Source organism: Saccopteryx bilineata, chromosome 3 (assembly GCF_036850765.1).
Source record: "Saccopteryx bilineata isolate mSacBil1 chromosome 3, mSacBil1_pri_phased_curated, whole genome shotgun sequence".
NCBI classification, from domain to species: domain Eukaryota; kingdom Metazoa; phylum Chordata; class Mammalia; order Chiroptera; family Emballonuridae; genus Saccopteryx; species Saccopteryx bilineata.
In genome coordinates, this window is record NC_089492.1 from 313,562,591 (window position 1) to 313,585,370 (window position 22,780).

The window sequence follows — 22,780 nt, forward strand, 5'->3', positions numbered from 1 at the left end:
GCGGGCGACAAACAGAAGGCGGCTGTCGAAAGGGAAACCGGCAATTTGGGGACCCGGTCCCCCCCCCACCCCCGCTACCATCACCGCAGCTCCCCCACCCCGGGCTCCTGGTCGGCGCTTCTGTCAGCCGGTCCGGTTCTAGTTGCTCCCTCTGCGGCCGTGTGGCCCGGCCTGGGACAAACAGCCTTCTTGTTGCTAGGCGACGGCGTTCCACAGCCCGTCGCGTCACCGCGTCTGCGCGGGTGTGGGGGGGGGTTGGCGCACGGAGACGGCGGCCGTGTCGTTTGTTGACGTTGCCTGGCAACCGACGTGGCGCTGCTGGGCAACGCCGACCGACTGTTCTCTCTCTTAAAGGGGTAGGAACATTTCACAGGTCAGGAGGCGAGACTGAGGCGCTTCGGGGAGAGTAGAAGGTCGCTCCGTAGGCATCAGGGAAGTGTAGCGGATTGGAGGCTAAATTAGCTCCCCTGGAGCAGAGAAAGAATATACGACGGGATCTGTTGGTATTTAAACTAAAATATTTGAGATGCTGGTGTTAGATACAGTATTAGATTGTATGTGTGCCTAGGGGCACGTCCGCAGGACAAGGAGTGGCAACAGATTAATGGCTAAAGAGACCTCTGTTCAAATACTCACTGTGACCTTGACCTGTGACTTCCTTTCTCTGAGCCTCTTTCCATCCTGAAGTGGAGGTGATAACATCACCTATATCCAGAATTGTGACTGTATGAAATCCTGTTAAGCACTTAGTACAGATTGACCAGATGGTGGCACAGTGGTTAGAGCATCAGACTGGGATCTGGAAGACCTAGGTTCGAGACCCCGAGCTTGCCAGCTTGAGTGTGGGCTCCTCTAGTTTGAGCAAGGCTCCAGCTTGAGCCCAAGGTCACTGGCTTGAGCAAGAGGTCACTCTACTGTAGCCCCCTGGTCAAGGCACATATGAGAAAGCAATCAATGAACAACTAGGGTGCCACCACAAAGAATTGATGCTTCTTATCTCTCTCCCTTTCTGTCTCTCTGTCCCTCTCTCTGACTCTCTCTGTCACCCCCCAAAAAAAAAATCATCAAGGTCCTGACCTATCCTGACCTATCCTGACCTATGGTGGCACAGTGGATAAAGCACTGACCTGGAATGCTGAGGTCGCTGGTTCAAAACCCTGGGCTTGCCTGGTCAGGGCACATATGGTAGTTGATGCTTCCTGCTCTTCTCCCCTTTCTCTCTTTAAAAAAAAAAAAAGCACTTAGTACATAGTAAGTGCTTTGTACATGACTAGTATAATTTTATTTAATAACTGAGTTCTGTCTGTCTTTACCTCACTGGATTTTGGAATGAATGAGATGATGCTTGTAAAGTACTTACACAGTGTACTCAATACACAGGGGCTGTTGTATTATTACTGGTGTTTTTATTATTACCTCTACTCTGTAAGCACATGATAGGGCATTAGCAGTCATGCTGTCTTGGTTTCTTGGGGTGGAAAGGCTATGGCTATGGAATCAGGCAGAATATCCTGCTGGATCCTGGCTATGTGACCTAAAGCAATGACCTTCCCCTTTCTGACCTTTTGCTTCCTCCTCAGTGAAACCAGTGATCCCTCATATCTAGCAGTCACTTCCAAATGAATAACAGTCCTGGGCCAGGGGTTCCCTCTTCTTGGGCATGTCCAGTCAGGGTCCCATGTCTGCAGCATGACTAATGGGGCTATGTTATGTAAAGCTCCTAAGTTCTGTACAGAGGGCAGGTTATATAAACATGTTTAATGTGCATCCTACATAACAGGCCTGCGGGGTGGGGGGAGACACGGACCTGGCTCAGTAAGCCTGCAACCGCCAAACAGTGGCACCAGCTGGGCCTATAAAGCATGGGCCATGTATATACTCTCATTGAAAAGAAAATGTGCCCGCCTTGAGGTCTATCCTTCTAAATGGCTGTCTCTGTCAGTCTCTGTCTCTTAAGAAGTCTTCATTTCTCTCTGCATTTTTCTGTTTCTCTGTCTCTGTCTCATCATCTCTGTGCATCCCTGTCTCTTTCTGTCTCTGTTTCCCTGAATCCCTTTCTGGGTCTCTTCTTCCCCAAACCCCTTTATTTCTCTGAGTCTCTTAGCTCCCAAGTTTCTATCCATATTTGGGTTTCTCTGGGTGTCTCTGTGATTCTTTTTTATTATTTAATTTCTGTAAGAATGAGATGGCACTCCATCACCAGATGTGCAGGCTTTATTAGAGGAGGAAGACCTGCCGGGGCACTCCTCCAGGAGAAGTGCACCAGGTTACAGACTAGGGGCGAGTTATATAGAGCCTGAGGGGATACTGAGGCAAAAGTCCTGGTATGTCCAGAATGCTCCTCCTTAGGGGGCTTCAAGCATGTGGGTGTTGAATCAAAAATCCTGGTATGTCTGGAGCCCCTCCTTGGGGTGGCTTGTCAGCTTTTTGGAATTCCTCTGTCTCAGGGGCAATAGTCCAGTAAGGGTGAGGTCTGACAGATAAGTGGAACATCAAGAGGGCAGTCTGGAATACACATATCTATCAATTTCAAAACTTGTTTCTGAGGGGAGTCCAAAGAGCATCTGGAAGCATGGAGCCCCTTGCAACTGACTGCTATTGTGATATTAGGGTGTATTCTCTGTTCTTTGTGCCTCTGCTCTTCCCTGTGCAAAATTAGGTAGAGTAATTAATGGAGATACACAGGAGTCTCAATCACTGGAGAGCTCTCTCCCTCTTTTTTTAATTTTTAGAAAAGAGATTGACCTGTGGTCGCTCAGTGGATAAAGCATTGACCTGGAACACTGAGGTTGCTGGTTCAAAACCCTGGGCTTGCCCAGCCAAGACACATGGGAGTTTCCTGACCAGGCGGTGGCGCAGTGGATAGAACATTGAACTGAGATGCAGAAAACCCAGTTTCGAAACCCCAAGGTTGCCAGCTTGAGCGCAGGATCACCAGCTTGAGCACAAGGTTACTGACTTGAGTATGGGATCATAGACATGACCCATGGTCGCTGGTTTGAGCCCAAAGGTCACTGGCTTGAAGCCCAAGGTCGCTGGCTTGAGCAAGGGGTCACTCGCTCTGCTGCAACCCCCTGGTCAAGGCACATATGAGAAAGCAATCATTGCGGAACGACTTAGGTTCCGCAATGAAGAAATGATGCTTCTCATCTCTTTCCCTTCCTGTCTGTCTGTCCCTAGTTGTCCCTCTCTCTTTCTCTGTCCAAAAAAAAAAAAAAAAAAAAGACACATGAGAGTTGATTTCTGCTCTTCTCCCCTTCTCTCTCTCTCTTCCTCTCCTCTCTAAAATGAATAAAGTATTAAAAATAATTTTAATTTTTAGGGAGAGAAACGTCAATTAGTTGTTCTACTTATTTACATATTCACTGGTTGATTCTTGTATGTGCCCTGAGTGGGGATGAAACCTGCAACCTTGGCATATCGGGATGATGCTCTAACCCAGGGGTCCCTGAACTACGGCCTGCGGGCCACATGCGGCCCCCTGAGGCCATTTATCCAGCCCCCACCGCACTTCTGGAAGGGAACCTCTTTCATTGGTGGTCAGTGAGAGGAGCATAGTTCCCATTGAAATATTGGTCAGTTTGTTGATTTAAATTTACTTGTTCTTTATTTTAAATATTGTATTTGTTCCCGTTTTGTTTTTTTACTTTGCATAGGAATTTGTTCACAGTTTTTTTTTATAGTCCGGCCCTCCAACGGTCTGAGGGACAGTGAACTGGCCCCCTGTGTAAAAAGTTTGGGGACCCCTGCTCTAACCAGTTGGGCTACCTGACCAGTGCCTCCCTGTGTGATTCTGAACAGCGAGCCAGAACTGCTTGTCTGGGTCCTCTACACACTTGTTCAGGTGCCAGGTTCTAATACCACATAATAGGTGAGGTTCCATGGAGACATACAGCCAGGGATAAGAGTGATTTCTTCTGCAGCTAGAGGATGCTGTGTGGAGAGTGAGAGCGACAGAGCTTTGGGTGGGAATGGAGTTAGAGAGAGACAAAGATAGCAAGACAGAGATAGGGAGAGATAGAGGATAGAGACAAAAAGATACAGAGACAGAGAGATACAGAGACCTAAAGAGATAGAAAAAGCTGTGTGTTTTCTGCACACCTCTTGAAATAAACCTTCACAATGGAGGGCCAACTACCTGTCTGCATGCGAATATGTGACTGTGTTTAACAGGTCACTGCAAGTAGCACTGGGGTGTGCCTGGTCCAGTGCAGGGATTAAGTGTGGGAGGCAGATGCTGAACTGGGAGGTTCTGGGTGGACCCTCTCTACGTGTACCTGCCTGCCTCTAAGCAAGTGCCCCGGGCCAGCATGGGTGACTGCCCAACAGCCAGAACACCAGTCAGGCAACATTCTCCTGTGAGCCACCACTTCTACACCCACTGGGTGTGGCTGATGAGGAAATTGATCCAAGGGTCCTAGAGCCTACATGAATGAATTTGGTATAGCTCACGGCACTGAGGGTGTTGTGTCTGGGTGTGTTGACTTGGGAATAGCCACAAGAATACTAATAGAGGTACTATCTCTGAACCAGACTGAGCTGTGAGTCCTTGGGCGAGTTGAGTGACCTCTTTGGGCCTCAGTTTCTACATTTGTCAAATGGGGATGATATCAATTTCTTTTTTTTTTTCCTGTATTTTTCTGAAGCCGGAAATGGGGAGAGACAGCCAGACAGACTCCCGCATGCACTCGACCGGGATCCACCCGGCACACCCACCAGGGGGGCGACGCTGTGCCCACCAGGGGGCGATGCTCTGCCCCTCGGGGGGGGGGTCGCTCTGTTGCGACCAGAGCCACTCTAGCGCCTGGGGCAGAGGCCAAGGAGCCATCCCCAGCGCCCGGGCCATCTTTGCTCCAGTAGAGCCTCGGCTGCAGGAGGGGAAGGGAGAGACAGAGAGGAAGGAGAGGGGGAGGGGTGGAGAAGCAGATGGGCGCTTCTCCTGTGTGCCCTGGCCGGGAATCGAACCCGGGACTTCTGCACGCCAGGCCGACGCTCTACCACTGAGCCAACCGGCCAGGGCCTGCTATCAATTTCTACAGGAAGTTTGTGAGCATCACCTAACATAGTGGTAACTGTTGCCATCTACTGAGGACTTGCCATGAATGTGCTTGTCAGCAAATTCTGCAACTCTCAGTCCAAACACCTCCAGAATCAGATCCTTGCTACCCCTAGTCCAAGTCACCATCCCCTCTTGCCTGGGGCTCCTGGCTGGTCTCCAATCCTCTACCCTTGACTCTCACATACCGCCAGAGAGATGCTGTTAAAATCAAAGTCAGGCCCTGGCTGGATGCCTGGGTTGGTTAGAGCACCATCCTGAAGCACCGAGGTTGCTGGTTTGATCCCTGGTCAGGGCACATACGGGAACACATCTACGTTCTTGTCTTTCTCTCTCTCTCCCTCTTTCACTAAAATCAATGAATTAAAAAATTTTTTTTAAAATCAGTCAGTTCATACCTCTCTTTTGCTCAAAACACTCCTATGGCTTCTGGCTCACTGAGAGTAAAAGTCAAAGGCTTCCCTGTGACCCCTAAGGTCCTGTCCACTCTACCCTTACTCTCTGCCTCATCTCTGCCATTCCTCTCCTCTTGATCTCTCCGCCTCAGCCACATCAGCCTCTTCCCTGTCATTCCAACATGCCAGACATGTTCCCACCTTAAGGCCTTTGTACTTGCTGCTGCTCCCTCTGGCTGGAACACTCTTGGTTCATGTACCTGTATGGCTTCTCTCTCACCGACTTCCGGTCTGTGCTACAACATCACCTTCCCATGTAGGCCTGCCCTGACCACCCTTTTTATTTTTTTATTTTTTTTCATTTTTCTGAAGCTGGAAACCGGGAGAGACAGTCAGACAGACTCCCGCATGCGCCCGACCGGGATCCACCCAGCATGCCCACCAGGGGGCGACGCTCTGCCCACCAGGGGGCGATGCTCTGCCCCTCCGGGGCGTTGCCATGTTGCGACCAGAGCCACTCTAGCGCCTGAGGCAGAGGCCACAGAGCCATCCCCAGCGCCCGGGCCATCTTTGCTCCAACGGAGCCTCAGCTGCGGGAGGGGAAGAGAGAGGCAGAGAGGAAAGCACGGCGGAGGGGTGGAGAAGCAAATGGGCGCCTCTCCTGTGTGCCCTGGCCGGAATCGAACCCAGGTCCTCCACACGCTAGGCTGACGCTCTACCGCTGAGCCAACCGGCCAGGGCCCTGACCACCCTTTTTAAAATGGCAACCCCTGAACTGAATGGGCTTCTTTTCAAGTTATATTCCAAATGGCTAAATTACCTTTTAAGTACTACTATCTCTGTTATTTTCATATAGCAATCATTTTTACACCCAGCATGTCAGCTTATGTCATTCAATTTTGCATTTATTTTCTCAGGGACTACCCATGCTGCCAGAACTTTTCCCCATTAGATTAAAAAGATTTTAAAAATGAGCTATTTGAAGATTACTTAACATCTATATATTTTTCCAACTTGAAAGTCCAGATTTTTCTTTTATGCCACATCTAATGAACATGGGCTGTACAATAGTATCTTAAAGTAAAGGTATGTAACATCAAATATACATATATAAAATATACATAAAATCCCAACCCTCCCTCTCTGTATCCCCAGCACTTACTATTTTCCAAAGTGTTATATAATTTGCTTATTCATGTTGATGTATTGCTCAGCACCCCCCCCCCCCCACTTCTAAAATGTAAGCTCACAGGAGACACAGACTTCTGTCATGTTTACTCTTGTATATCCAGCACTTACCACAGTGCCTGGCACATAGTAGGTGCTCAATAAATTATCCATTGAAAGAATGAATGACGAACGGTTATATGCCAGGAACTGAGCTAAAAGGTCAAGGATTGAATTCACTAAATCATTCTAGCAGCTCTATTGTCACAACAGCCCTATTTGCTAAGCGTTACCGATTTTTCAGATATGGAGACTGTCAGGGGAACTCCCTGTGACAGAAATGAAAAGGCCCTGACGACTACAGGTAGATTATCCTGCCTTTAGGAGCGTCCCTGCGGGCCTGAAGTTGTCTGTGTCTCATCTCACTTTTTATTTCGGAGCGGTCCTTGAACGCTAGGTCCCGTGTTCTCTCTTAAACTCTGCGTCCCAGACAGCTCCCACGTGGCTTCAGCCTCCATGAGTACTGTATCTCCGAGTTTCTTGCTCCGGGAGGGTCCCTGATTCTCTACTTCCTTGTTGTCTCTGGGCCTCGGTGTCTCTGCGGTGCCAGGTCCCAGGGCTCCAGGCGCCGCCCCGCCTTCGCGCACAGTCTCGGCGGTATTCGCACCCCGCTGTCGGGGTGGGCGGGGCCTGTTGCCCGGAAACCAATGTTTTGCCACTGCAAACTGGGTCTCTGGGCCACCGCGGGAGGGGGGGCAGCCTGGGAACTCGCGCCCGGCGTGGGAGCGGGCCGGGGCGGGGCTCCGGCTGGCCCGGGCCTGGGGCGGGGAGGGGACTGGACCCGCGGCTGTCTGGGGCGCCGGGGTGAGTTGGGGATGCGATCGAGATCGCGTTTCAGGGACACAGGAGGGGCTGGCGGGCTGGGATTAGGGACGAGAAAGAGTTTTAGGGGTCTGTTTTAAAGGAAGATGGAGAAGGTTTTAGTGAAAACAGAGACTGTAGGGTAAGCTTGGGGGAGCCACGGGAGGAGACTGGAAGGATGGGATAGGAAGAGTGAGTTAGGGGAGCCGGGAGAGGGGTCCCGGGGTGAGTGAACGAAGGCAAGGGAGACTGGAAACTTAGGGCATTCAGGAATCACAAGTGACGGTGTGAGAAAACATAGACTGTGGGGCAGGCGAGGGACAGAGAACAGATATGTCCAGTGTCCGGTAAAGAGCTGAATTGTAGGGGGTACAAGAAGTGAGGGTTTGGGGGAGATAAGGATCTCTGAGGAGGAGGAGGAGGCTGAAACGGGCCGGAAACAAGGGTGAATCAGAGGAGGGGGCGCCCTTGCCATTTCCAGCTTCTAGCGGATCGGCGCTCCCTTCCCATTGTCCCCGGCCCCACCAGGACGTCCGGTGACATCTCTGGGGACGCGAAGTCGGGTTATGTAACACCACTAGGCTCGGGGGAGGGGCCAGATCAGGACTCCCGGGTTCCTCTCCACGCCCCGTCCCGAGGGAAGGACAGAAGTCGGGATCCCCAAGCGGCTTGTGAGGTCACAAGTGGGTGGAGTTCACCAGAGACACGAACTGGTTTTCTAGGGGGACTGGAATGCAACTCTGGGTAGGGAGGGGTTTGCTGGGACGGCCAGATGGTCCAGGCTGTTAGGCAAAAGGGTAAACTGAGTCCCAAAAAGGGCTGGTCCCTTTCATTTGCTTCATTCATTCAATTAAGATGTATTGAGCCTCTAATATGTGACAGTTACCATCCTAGGTAGTGGGTACAGAGCAGCAAACAGAAGTCCCTGAGCCCAGCAGTCCCTGAACTGACCCCGATTCTGAGCCCAGACAGACTGCATCCCAGTCACACCTCCTTGAAGCCAGACCTCTTTCACTAGACACAGTCCCAAAATGTGGATCCTCATACTCAACCTTGGAAGACTCTTTCCTAGTGCAGTGAGCCCCTGGTCTCACATAACCCTGTGCCCCCACCCCCACCCCATGGCCTGTCACTTCCTCCTATCCTCATCCCGCCCCCCCCCCCCAGGGCATGACTAGAGATGCTGGTTGTAACAGGCAGTTGTCAAATCGCTAAGACGTTGTAAGAACTGGCTGTGGTATCATCGTGTCCCTGAGATGTCAGGCAGCCTCAGTGTCCTCCAATAAACACCTCTGGGGTCCTGCAGGCCTGATGGGGTGACATTGCCCTGCTGTCAACTGTACCTCAGCTCCCTGAAGGGACTGATTTTAAACCTTCATCAGAAGCTTTGGAAGGCAACTTCCTGACTACACTCACTCCTCCTCCAGGCAGCCTTCCTTCAATTCCCTAATATCCATTTCCAGAACCCTGGGCTCTTGTGTTTTGGATCTTCCCTCTCTGATCTTATCCTCTCCTATGGCTTAAAATTTGAAAAGCCTTCAAAGCCAGGCCCTTGAAAGAATACATCCCTAGGCCTGACCTGTGGTGGCGCAGTGGATAAAGCGTCGACCTGGAAATGCTGAGGTCGCCGGTTCGAAACCTGGGCTTGCCTGGTCAAGGCACATATGGGAGTTGATGCTTCCAGCTCCTCCCCCCTGTCTCTCTCTCCTCTTTCTCTCTCTCTCTCTCTCTCTCTCTCTCTCTCTCTGTCTTTCTCTCTCCCTCTCTAAAATGAATAAATAAAATAAAAATTTAAAAAAAAGAAAAAAGAATAAAAATAAAAAATAAATAAAAAAAAAGAAATGACTTTCAATAACTGAGTTTGCATAGCAAAGACATGCTCTTGTCTGAGCCTTTGCAATCTCTAAAAGCTGATTAGACCTGGAAGGGGCAATGTCTCCCTAACTAGAAAAAAAAAAAAAAAAAAAAAAAAAAAAAGAATACATCCCTGTGCCTCCCAATACTGTTTTCACCTCTAAAATGGGCATAGTAGTAGTGCTTGGCTCACGCACTGGGTGTGGTAATTTGAGCCAGGTTTCTTCTGTGACAGATTAGCACAGGCTGGGGACACTGTGAAAGCTCAGTGAATTCTATTAGCCAAGGTATATAAGAACTAGTTAATAGTGAGAAGTAGGGATCAGTGGGAGGAGGGAAATTTACAAAAGGGTATATACAGTACCTTGAAAAAGTATTTGCCAATATTTTCCAAAAATTTATTATTAAAAAATTACCATCTCTGGACTGACTTTGAAATTTATCTGGGCATCTTCCACCCACACCTCCTTCTTCCTGGGTCTCGTCTCAGGAATGACCCCGCCATCTACCCTGCCACCTGGGCAGAGGCCTGCACCTCATCCTAGGTACCTCCTATCTCTACAGCTTCTCAGCTACCAAGTCTGCCAAGTCTGGTCTTTCCTGCCTCCTGACTGTCTCTCAAATCTTCCCTCTCCTCCTTACCATCCTCCCTAGGTCCAGGCCCCTCCTCTCCTGCTCTCCTTCTCAGTCTACCTCCAGGAGGCAGCCAGAAAGGTCTTACTAAAGCATAAACCCTGTCCCTCCCCTGCTTAGAATGTCATGGGGAATAGTCAGTGCCCTTAGGGGAATAGTCCAGGCTTTTCAACACAGCCCATGGAGCCCAGTTTGGTCTGGTCCTTCCTGACTTTTCCAGCCTCCTAATTCCTTGATCCCAAATACATGATTCTTCTTGCCCTAAAGGATCCTCCAGTTCAATCTCTTTGCCTAGTGGTTGAGTCCCTTAGCCATACAGAACAACATAACAATTATGCTCTTGGCCGAAACTAAATGTCCTCTATAGACAGGGATCTTACCACCTTAAGGCTGCCTTCCACCCACAGCCAAGCACTTTTGCCTGAACCAACATCTGTCTACTATACCCTGCTCCCAGGGGCCATACAGGACAGGGCAGTTCCTCTGTCCTCTGATGTATCAGAGATAGAAGATGTTGACAGTATTCCCTTTGATCTCAGGAAAATGCAGTATAAGATCCTTGAGGCTGATTCTTGGAGTAGACACTGAAAGACTCTCAGGATATCAGAAGGGGAAGGTGCCTTAGAGGATCCAAGTACAAAGGTAGACCTAGACCCAGAGAGAGCAGGGTTCTGGCCCTTTGCACTGCCTGGAGCTGCTGTGTCCAATCACTGACTTGCAAGGCAGGAAAGAATCTCAATGGCATTGGAATTGGTGAACCAAACATTGGGTGCCAGGCTGGGCCCTGGCTCTGGTGACCCAGAGATCCCAACCTTGGTGACAGCAGACCAGTACATGTCCTTAGCTTGAGTTCCAACCTGATTCCAAGCTGAATCCTAAGGACGGACGGTCACAGGATGAGGAAACTGGGCCAGATCCAGACCTAATCTCTCCTGTCCACTATAGAAAACAACCAAGAAGTCAGAGCCTCACTTCTAGCCGTCTATGTACTGATCTTGTGACCTCTTCCTGTGACCTCCCCATTTCTACTCCTAGAGAGTGGGTTTAAGACCGGGATGCGGCTGGATCAGATTCCAAAAGGCAAGAGACAGGTGCTGTGGGTGGGGAGGGGCAATTAGCGACAGGGCTTCGGGTTAGGTAGGCTGGGGACATGGAGAGTGGGCAGGGCTGGAAATGAAGATTAAGAGAGGTAAGAGGATAATGGTCGGGGGATGAGAGACAGAGGGTGAGGGCCAGGCGACAGGGCATACGGGGTTAGGGGAGAGAAGGGAGGGATGAAGCAAGGCTGGTGACAGGTTGTGGGATGCAGGTTGGGGTCGCAGTTGGGGGCAGTGCGAAAGCCGGGACGGGGTGGGGACAGCGGGGCCCAGCAGAGTCTAGCCCCACTCCCTACTGCCCCACGCTGCCTCCCCTTCCGCTCCCCGGAAGCGCTGAGCTGTCCTGCCTTATCTGGGGGCCGCTATTTCGGGGTTGGCTCCGAGTGAGGCCACTATTTTTAGCAGCGCTCTGGTAAAAATGGAGCCGGCACCGCGCGGGTACCCGAAGCGGTGCGCGCCCCCTCGCGAGAACTGGGGGCCGAGGCGCGCGCCTGAGTCACAGCCTCCCCCCTCCCTCCGGCGAGAAGCACGGATCGCTAGCTCCCGACTCCCCGCATCTGCTGCAGCCTCCTGGGTTCCTGGGTTCCTGGGTTCCTGGGCGCCTGGAAGTCCGCGGCGCTCAGAATATTCCAGGAACTTCGGGACGCTTCCGCTGAGGCTCTAGAGGCTGATGGCGGACTTTTGGGCAGATGCGTCCCCTGGTGGTCCCCGTTGGGATCGCAGGCAAGCGCTGGGCCACCAGTCCGGTCCTGCGCCCCACAACCCCTCCCCACGCACCTATTTTCCAAACGGGGAAACTGAGGCCGGGAGAAAAACTGGTTATGGCCTTGCAACCTGAATTGCAAGGTGCGATCGTTCAGCTTAGATAATCCCACTTAATGTAGAACTCCCGACTTATCAGAAAACTAGGCTCGCTCGTCCTTCCTTCCTTCCTTCCTTCCTTCCTTCCTTCCTTCCTTCCTTCCTTCCTTCCTTCTTTCCTTCCTTCCTTCCTTCCTTTTCTTCTTTCCTTTATTCCAGGGGTCCCCAAACTTTTTACACAGGGGGCCAGTTCACTGTCCCTCAGACCATTGGAGGGCTGGACTATAAAAAAAACTATGGACAAATTCCTATGCACACTACATATATCTTATTTTAAAGTAAAAAAACAAAACAGGAACAAATACAATATTTAAAGTAAAGAACAAGTACATTTAAATCAACAAACTGACCAATATTTCAATGGGAACTATGCTCCTCTCACTGACCACCAATGAAAGAGGTGCCCCTTCCAGAAGTGCAGCGGGGGGCAGATAAATGGCCTCAGGGGGCCGCATGTGGCCCGCGGGCTGTAGTTTGGGGACCCCTGCTTTATTCCTTCCTTCCTTCCCTTCATTCCTTCCTTCCTTCTTTCCTTTTCTTCCTTCCTTTCTTCCTTCCTTCCTTCCTTCCTTCTTTCCTTCCTTCCTTCCTTCCTTCCTTCCTTCCTTCCTTCCTTCCTTCCTTCCTTTCCTTCCTTCCTTTCTTCCTTCCTTTTCTTCTTTCCCTCCTTTCTCCCTTCCTCCCTTCCTTCCTTCCTTTCTTCCTTCCTTTTCTTCTTTCTTTCCTTCCTTCTTTTCTTTTCTTTTTCTTCCTTCCTTCCTTCCTTCCTTCCTTCCTTCCTTCCTTTCTCCCTTCCTCCCTCCCTCCCTTCCTTTCTTCCCTTTTTATTGAGAGAGACAGGAATGGAGAAAGATGAGAATCATCAGCTCATAGTTGGCCACTTCAGTTTGTTCACTGACTGCTTCTCATACATGCCTTGAGGGAGTGGGGTCGAAGGGTTTGTAGGGGAGGCTCAAGCCCAAGGCAGTGACCTTGGGATCTTATTGATGATCCCATGGTCAAGCTGGCACAGTCAAGCTGGCAAGCCTGTGCCCAAGCCCAGGACCTCCCAGGTTGATGCTCTATGCACTTCTCATTCAATAAATGTCTAGGGTCAGTTGTGTGCCAGGCACTGTGCTAGGTGATGGGGACAGAGCAGTGAACTAGACAGAGGTGCCTATGCCTGCCTTGGTGGAGCTGACGTTCTAATGGGGAAGACAGAGCCTAAATGCATTAGATGATTTTAGGATGGGTTAAGCACTGAGGGGAAAGTGGAATTGAGTGATAAAGGGGATATTTTGGTAAGAGTAGTCCAGGAAGGTCTTTCATTGAGGAGGTGATACTTAATTGTAACCTGAATGATGAAATCAGGCATCTAAAAAGCCTTTCTGGTTTAATTCAATCCCTTCACCCCATTTCATGGATTTGGAGGCAGAAGCTTGGAGAGGACCCAGTTGGGCACTGAGCTTGAAGAATGTAGATTTCACCAGTATCCACTTTGTGATTGTTCAGCTTCAGGCTGATTTCATCTTGTTCCTGAGGTCTAGTTCCCTCCCACCGTTCATCAGCAAGGAGTGGTAACATTGATGACTATTTTAAAATACATAATAGCTACTATTTATCTAGCACCTACTCTGTGCAGAACATCTGCTAAATGCCCCACCTGCGTTGTTTTACTGAATCCTCACCCTAAAGCTAGAAAATGGGGTACTGTTCCCATGCTGGACTAATAGATGAGGAAACCTGTTTGGAGGACCCCACTTCCCTCTCAGCCGTATGGAAGGGAAGGGAACATGACCCTCCCTTTGATAACCAGTTGGTTCAATGGTGGGCATGTGACCCATTTGGGCCTGTGAGTGATGGAACCATTGGGCAGGACCTTTGTTTCCTCTGGAGTCACTAAGAGAATGTGAGTGCAGAGCAGCTGGCGTTCTTTCCTATCTCAAGGAAAGTCTTCCTGAGGAAAAAGTCAGGGAAATATGGTACCTGGAGACTGAACAGTGACTTCATATCTTTTTTTTTTTTCAGAAACAGAGAGAGAGTCAGAGAGAGAGATAGACAGGGACAGACAGACAGGAATGGAGAGATGAGAAGCATCAATCATTAGTTTTTTGTTTCGCATTGCGACACCTTAGTTGTTCATTGATTGCTTTCTCATATGTGCCTTGGCCGCGGGCCTTCAACAGACGGAGTAACCCCTTGCTCAAGCCAGCGACCTTGGGTCCAAGCTGGTGAGACTTGTTCAAACCAGATGAGCCCGCGATCAAGCTGGCGACCTCGGGGTCTCGAACCTGTGTCTTCCGCATCCCAGTCCGACACTCTATCTACTGCGCCACTGCCTGGTCAGGCTAAAGTTGGAAATTTTTATTGACTGATTTTAGGAGAGAGAAAGAAACATCAATTTGTCGTACCACTTATTTATGCATTCATTGGTTGATAGGTGCCTTAACCGGAGATCGAACCCGGAACATTAGCAATATTGATACTCTAACTAACTGAGCTGCTTGGCTAGGGCTAAAATATTATTTCTGCATGTCCTCAGCATGAGCAATTATGAGATACTTTACATTCTTTTTATCAAACCAACTCTTTGAAATCCTGTGTGGATTTTACACTGACAGCACATCTCACTTTGGACCAGGCAAGTGTTTTGTTTGTTTTTAGAGAGAGAAAGATAGACAGGGACAGACATGAAGAGAGAGATGAGAAGCATCAATTCTTCTTTGCAGCACCTTAATTGTTCATTGATTGCTTTCTCATAGGTGCCTTGACTGGGGGGCTCCAGCTGAGCCAGTGACCCCTTGCTCAAGCTAAAAACCTTGGGCTTCAAACCAATGACCTTTGGGATCAAGCCAGTGACTGTGGGTTCACTCATGTTTATGATCACATGCTCAAGCCAGTAACCCCCTCCCCCCCCCCCCAGCTCAAGCTGGTGAGCCTGTGCTCAAGCCTGGGTCCTCTGCATCCCAGGCCAACACTGTATCCACTGCGCCACTGCCTGGTCAGGCAGACCAGCTATGTTTTAAATGCTTAAGAGCCTGCGATACAGAGGCTCTTAATTCTAGATTTAACAACTGACAGTGTGCTTCCAGGAGATAGCATGGCTCACAACCCAAATCCTGGAGTCCAGACTGCAGGCTTCAAATATAACTCTGGAACTTCCTCTGCACCTTAGTTTATTCCTCTATAAAAGAGAGAGACACCAATAAAACCTCATAGGGTGTCTTTTTTCCTCATAGTGTATTTTTTTTTTATAGCAAGAGAGAGACAGAGTGAGAGTTGAGAAGGGAGAGAGATGAGAAGCATCAACTCATAGTTGTGTCACTTTAGTTGTTCATTGGTTGCTTCTCCTATGTGCCTTGACTGAAGAGGCTTAAGCTGAGCCAGTGACCCCTTGCTCAAGCCAGCAACCTTGGGCTCAAGCCAGCGACTTTAGGCTTCTAGTCAGGTTCCACTGGGTTCAAGCCAGCAACCATGGGGTCGTGTCTATGATCCCACACTCAAGCTGGCGACCCTGCACTCAAAATGGTGAACCCGCGTTCAAGCTGGTGACCTTGGGTTTCAAACCTGGGACCTCGGTGTCCCAGGTCGATGCTCTAACCATTGAGCTTCCACCAGTGAGGCTTTCATAGGGGTTTTTTTTTTTTTGTTTTGTTTTCTGAAGCTGGAAACGGGAGAGACAGTCAGACAGACTCCCGCATGCGCCCGACCGGGATCCACCCGGCACGCCCACCAGGGGCGATGCTCTGCCCACCAGGGGGCGATGCTCTGCCCCTCCAGGGAGTCGCTCTGCCGCGACCAGAGCCACTCTAGCGCCTAGGGAAGAGGCCAAGGAGCCATCCCCAGCGCCCGGGCCATCTTTGCTCCAATGGAGCCTTGGCTGCGGGAGGGGAAGAGAGAGGAAGGGGGGGTGGAGAAGCAAATGGGCGCTTCTCCTATGTGCCCTGGCCGGGAATCGAACCCGGGTCCCCTGCACGCCAGGCTGACGCTCTACCGCTGAGCCATCCAGCCAGGGCTCATAGGGTATTTTTTGATGAGCAAATGAAGTCATAGATATTACTTAGAATAAGATCTAGCCCATATTAATTGCTGCATGGTTGTTGACTTTTGTCATTATTTGGAATTTTGTGAAGGAAAAAATCTCTTAAATTCACATTAGGTTCCTGGTCGGTTGGCTCAGTGGTAGAGCGTCGGCCTGGCGTGCAGGAGTCCCAGGTTCGATTCCCGGGCAGGGCACACAAGAGAAGTGCCCATCTGCTTCTCCACCCCTCCCCCTCTCCTTCCTCTCTGTCTCTCTCTTCCCCTCCTGCAGCCAAGCCTCCATTGGAGCAAAGATGGCCAGGGCGCTGGGGATGGTTCTATGGCCTCTGCCTCAGGTGCTAGAATGGCTCTGGTTGCAAAAGAGCAATGCCCCGGATGGGCAGAGCATCGCCCCCTGTTGGGCATGCCGAGTGGATCTCAGTCGGGCACATGCGGGAGTCTGTCTGACTGTCTCCCGTTTCCAACTTCAGAAAAAAAATAATAAATTTCACATTAACAGTTAAGGAATGAAAAACTCCCTTCAAAACTTCCCACCTTCCTGGAGATGTCCAGCAGAATGTGGGAGCATGGTAGCCACATGTGGACATACAGACCACTCTGCGTTCTCAACGGCAAGTGCTCTAACATTCTTTGCTGGAACAGGCATGTGCAGTCAGTCACAAAGCTTTGGACACTTCCCAATCTAAACTCGGCCACATATTTTCCTATTCTCATTTTTCTACTTTGATCTGTGTAGTGGGTTGAATGGCATGCCCCTCCCCTGCCAAGATATGGCCATGTGAGACCTGTGAAAGTGAGCTGATTTGGAAAAAGGGTTTTTGCAGATGTAATAAGGTAAAGATCTTGAGATGAGATCTTTTATTTTTATTATTTTTATTTTATTTATTTTTCTGAAGTTGGAAACGGGGAGGCAGTCAGACAGACTCCCACATGCGTCCGACCGGGATCCACCCGGCATGCCCACCAGGGGGCGATGCTCGGCCCATATTGGGACATCGCTCTGCCGCAATCAGAGCCCTTCTAGCGTCTGAGGCAGAGGCCACAGAGCCATCCACAGCGCCAGGGCAAACTTTGCTCCAGTGGAGCCTTGGCTGCAGGAGGGGAAGAGAGAGACAGAGAGGAAGGAGAGGGGGAGGGGTGGAGAAGCAGATGGGCGCCTCTCCTGTGTGCCCTGGCCGGGAATCGAACCCGGGACTCCTGTATGCCAGGCCGATGCTCTACCACTGAGCCAACCGGCCAGGGCCGAGATGAGATCTTGATTATCCGAGTGGACCCTATACACCAGGGGTCCCCAAACTTTTTACACAGGGGGCCAGTTCACTGTCCCTCAGACCGTTGGAGGGCTGGACTATAAAAAAAACTATGAACAAATCTCTATGCACACTGCACACGTCTTATTTTAAAGTAAAAAAACAAAACAGGAACAAATCCAATATTTAAAGTAAAGAACAAGTAAATTTAAATCAACAAACTGACCAATATTTCAATGAGAACTATGCTCCTTTCACTGACCACCAATGAAAGAGGTGCCCCTTCCGGAAGTGCGGCGGGGGCCGGATAAATGGCCTCCGCGGGCCGCATGCGGCCCGGGGGCCGTAGTTTGGGGACCCCTGCTATACACAATGGTAAATGCCCTTACAAAAGAAAGGTAGAGGGTGATTGGACACAGACACGCAGAGGAGAAGGCCATGTGAAGAGGGAGGCAGAGACTAGAGCAATGCAGCTACAGGCCCAGGAAGGCTGAGCTGCCACAAGCTGGAAGAGATGTGTAAAGATCCTCCCCAAGAACCTGTGGAGGGAGTGTGGCCCTGCTGACACCTTGATTTTGGATTTTCAGCCTCCAGAACTGTGAAAGAATAAATCTGTTGTTTTAAGCCACCAATTTTGTGCTAATTTGTTACAGCAGCCACAGGAAATGAATATGATATGTTTGGGGGCCTGTCTCTTCCACCCTGAAAGCAGAGTTTCTGTGGGTTTCAGATGCCATATCACAGAATGAAACTGAGTCTTAGAAAGAGGGCGGCATCAAACCAGACTCCAGGCCCCCAGAAGCTCATCCGAGACCCAGGGGTCACTGTGGAAACTTGCAGGTTATTTTGCCCATTAAAATAATATAAATGCCTGACCTGTGGTGGCGCAGTGGATAAAGCGTCGACCTGAAAATGCTGAAGTCGCCGGTTCGAAACCCTGGGCTGGCCTGGTCAGGGCACATATGGGAGTTGATGCTTCCAGCTTCTCCCCCCTTCTCTCTCTCTCTCTCTCTCTCTCTCTCTCTCTCTGTCTCTCTCTCTCCTCTCTAAAATAAATAAATAAAATAATAATAATAATATAAAATGCTTATTGAGTTTTATTTTCAGGCAGTGGTTAAGAACACAAGCTTTGTTTGGAGTACTACTTTGGGTGCTTATTTGATGTGTGACCTTGGGCAAAAGACTTACCTCTCTGTGTCTCAGTTTCTCCTTCTATAAAATGGGGATAAGGAGATATGTTATCTTAGAAGGTTGTGGTGTGGAGTACATGAGAAGTGATCAACTTTATCATTTGACATAGTCTCGGAAGTCTTTGCAAATGCTACAAGACAAGAAAAATAAATGGCGTATAAACATCAGAAGGCAAGAGATTTGGAGCATTTTCAAAGAAAACCTAAGAGAATCAACAAACTATTTCAACATGAAAATTTGACCATATTGCCTGTTAGAAGGCCAACCAACAATGTTTAATAGCATTAATCAAGTAGAAATTATAATAGAAATAAAATAAGGAGTTAATAAACTAGAAAAGTACCATCTTCATGTACACTAGTGACTCTCAGATTTCAAATTTTTCCCATTGATATGAGAGAGAGAGAAAGGGAGAGACAGAAGCATCAACTCATTGTTCCATTTAGTTGTGCACCCATCGGTTGCTTCTCATATGTGCTCTGACCAGCGACATCAGGGACAGGCCTGAGCCAGCACCCTCAGGATCCAGCTGGTGATCCCAGGATCAAAACCACAACCTCCGCATTCAGGAACAATGCTTTGTCCATTGCACTACTGGTCTGGGCACTCAGACTTTAGTCTTGTTTTTTTTTTTTAAAGAAATCAAAAATGCCTGACCATGGCCTGACCTGTGGTGGCACAGTGGATAAAGCATTGACCTCAAACACTGAGGTCACTGGTTTGAAACCCTGGGCTTGCCTGGTCAAGGTACATATGGGAGTTGATGCTTCCTGCTCTTACCCCTTCTCTTTCTCTCTTTCCCTTTCTCTCTCTCTCCTCTCCAAAATGAAAAAAAAAAAAAAAAAAAGCCTGACTTGGCAGTTGCACATTGGATAGTATCGACCTGAGACAATGAGGACCCAGGTTCAAAACCCCAAAGTTGGCCCTGGCCAATTGGCTCAGTGGTAGAACATCGGCCTGGCGTGCAGGAGTCCTGGGTTCGATTCCTGGCCAGGGCACACAGGAGAAGCGCCCACCTGCTTCTCCACCCCTCCCCCTCTCCTTCCTCTCTGTCTCTCTCTTCCCCTCCTGCAGCCAAGGCTCCATTGGAGCAAAGTTGGCCAGGGTGCTGGGGATGGTTCTATGGCCTCTGCCTCAGGCACTAGAATGGCTCTGGTTGCCAAAGAGCGACACCCCAGATGGGCAGAGCATCGCCTCCTCGTGGGCGTGCCGGGTGGATCCTGGTCACACATGCAGGAGTCTGTCTGACTGCCTCCCTGTTTCCAACTTCATAAAAATACAAACAAAACAAAACAAAACAAAAAAAAACCAAAGTTGCTGGCTTGAGCCCAAGGTTGTGCCTTGAGCAAGGGGTCACTGGCTTGGCGGGAGCCCCTTAGTCAAAGCACATATGAGAGAGCAATCAATGAACTAAGGTGCTGCAACTATGAGTTGACTAGAAAGCCCGGAGGTCATACGAAATGACCGCTATTCTAGATATTATAAATTGTAATTAAAATGATTTGTGCAAAGGTGTCTGCTAATTCAAACTGAATTACCCAGGGTAGGCGGCGAGGACGCCCCTTTGCTTAGTGCCCCATGGGGTTTCCCCCTTCTACTTGCTTAATTGCTTAAAGTAGAGTGCAATGAAGGAAACCACTGGCGGTACATTTCTTTTTTTTTTTTTTTTTTTATTCATTTTTAGAGAGGAGAGAGAGAGGGGGAGAGAGAGAAACAGAGAGGGAGAGAGAGGAGAAAGGAGGAGCTGGAAGCATCAACTCCCACATGCGCCCTGACCAGGCAAGCCCAGGGTTTCGAACCGGCGACCTCAGCATTTCCAGGTCGACGCTTTATCCACTGCACCACCACAGGTCAGGCCTGGCGGTACATTTCTTAAGAGCCACCGCTAGCTCAATAAATAAAGGTGATTTAAATAATAAAATGTTAATTCACATGTCAAAGATCTCTTTGTACACAACATTTCTTGTGTAGATCTTTCCATCATTTTTAAGCTCGCCTTGCAGAAGACCATCAATTATTTTTAATTTTACATCCGTTCTTTCACGAACTCTTTTTTTTTTTTTTACAGAGACAGAGAGAGAGTCAGAGAGGGATAGACAGGGACAGACAGACAGGAACGGAGAGAGATGAGAAGCATCAATCATCAGTTTTTCATTGTGACACAGTTGTTCATTGATTGCTTTCTCATATGTGCCTCGTCCGCGGGCTTTCAGCAGAACAAGTAACCCCTGGCTCCAGCCAGCAACCTTGGGTCCAAGCTGGTGAGCTTTTTGCTCAAACCAGATGAGCCTGCGCTCAAGCTGGAGACCTCAGGGTCTCGAAACTGGGTCTTCCGCATCCCAGTCCAACGCTCTATCCACTGCGCCACCGCACGAACTCTTGAACAGGCAACATAAAGTTGACGGTGTCCAAATGCAGGCTCGGGTAAAAAAATGCCAACACGCTTAAGCGTTAGACCCTGAGACTTATTGATGGTCATAGCAAAACCCTTGCTACAATATTAGGTCTATTAGTAGCTGTTTGGCCATCCTTCAAATTATTCTGGATGTCATCCCAATTTGGATTACATGTCATTGTTACAAAAAGGTCTGGTTTACCAAAGTTTGTAACAATAGACATTGCATCTTGAAATCTTTGTTGCATGTTCCTGGGAATGCCTTCAAAGGAAGATGGTAAAACTATCTTTTTCCCAGGAACTTTAGTGTCTTCTCCAATTAAGTAGTCAGAGAGACCAATGTATTTTTCAGTTCTAAGATCTTTTTGGTGAGTTCTAATGTAGTAAAGCCGCCCAGATTCCATTCGGCAATACCAATCACAAAAGAGTTGCTGAGTTAATTTTCCTGCCATTATAAGCGGATTAAAGTTGTCTCGAACTGACAACATATAGCTATAAAATTCCATTTCTGAAATTTGCGATCTATTTTTTCCAGATTATTTAAGCCAAGTTTAGGCTTCCAGCCTTGCTCTCCTCGTGGAAAAAGTAAAGGATACATCATTGGGTCAAGATTTGGATCCCATGTGCTGATTCGCTTTAATTCAGTTTGTCCAGGTTGAGCCTTTGGGTAAATTATTCAATCTCGCTCATGTGGTGGCTCTCCATCAGTGTTTTCAATATGACAGCCACTTCATTGGCTTGCTGGACATTATACCGCCTTTGATTTAAGTTACAATCACAGACAATGGCCATGGCAATGCTGATTGCTGGCTCATTGCTTGCTATAGCATTAGAGGCCAACTTTTTTTCAACTTCGTGCATCATTTTATATGCAGTAGCAAATGGGTTAATGTCTTGAAATAATTCCCCCATTTCATTAAGTAAGGTCTCAGGAACTCTTTTATTCCATTCTAAATGTGAAGAACTGGCTTCTGAGGGATCAAGTATATATAATTGAGCAAACTTTCTTTTCCTGTCAGAAGGATGCAAAGTTCCAGTTTGATGGTAAACTTGACCATAAAGTCGAAAGCAATAAAGTCGGCCCTGGCGTGTTGGCTCAGCGGTAGAGCGTCGGCCTGGCATGCAGGGGACCCGGGTTCGATTCCCGGCCAGGGCACATAGGAGAAGCGCCCATTTGCTTCCCCACGCTCCCCTCCTTCTTCTCTGTCTCTCTCTTCCCCTCCTGCAGACAGGGCTCCATTGGAGCAAAGATGGCCTGGGCGCTGGGGATGGCTCCTTGGCCTCTGCCCCAGGCTCTAGAATGGCTCTGGTTGTGGCAGAGCGATCCTCCGGAGGGGCAGAGCATCGCCCCCTGGTGGGCAGAGCGTCGCCCTGGTGGGCGTGCTGGGTGGACCCCCGTTGGGCGCATGCGGGAGTCTATCTGACTGTCTCTCCCCGTTTCCAGCTTCAGAAAAATATTAATACAAAAAAAAATAATAATAAAGGCCTGACCTGTGGTGGCGCAGTGGGATAAAGCGTCGACCTGGAACACTGAGGTCGCCGGTTCGAAACCCAGAACTTGCCTGGTCAAGGCACATATGGGAGTTGATGCTTCCTGCTCCTCCCCCTTCTTCTCTCTCTCTCTAAAAATCAATAAATAAAATATTTTAAAAAAAAAAAAGCAATAAAGTCCTGGTCCAGGCAAGTCAATTGGTTTGTTTCCCATGGACGCAAAAGCAAACGAACTATTAATGGATCGAATGCTATCCATGTACTATTTGCTATTTGGATGCTGATTAGCCGATAATTTATTCAAGAGTGGTGGATAATTCTCAATTAGTGGAACTACAATGTTTCCGTACTTGCAACATTGAGAAAATCCTTTCTTGCCACGGTCAAATGATTAGTTTCTAATTTGAAGTTTAAGGACTGATAGTGTTCACATTTAATATTCATGTCACCAGAGGAATGCTCAAAAATTAAAGTTTCTCCATTTGAAACTGTTTTAATCCTTTTTGCGT

At 48.9% G+C, this 22,780-nt stretch overlaps 1 protein-coding gene and 1 long non-coding RNA gene across 2 annotated transcripts in view; one reads left to right on the forward strand and one right to left on the reverse strand.

Moving 5' to 3' along the window:
* Positions 1-22,780, forward strand: part of ERCC1 (ERCC excision repair 1, endonuclease non-catalytic subunit) — a 68,709-nt gene that overhangs the window by 338 nt on the left and 45,591 nt on the right. The window lies entirely within an intron of this gene.
* On the reverse strand, positions 117-7,231 carry LOC136329331 (uncharacterized). The gene is made up of 3 exons (XR_010730177.1): positions 7,045-7,231; positions 1,128-1,220; positions 117-467 (listed from the first exon to the last, which is right to left on the reverse strand). It is a non-coding gene; the product is annotated as an uncharacterized lncRNA (long non-coding RNA).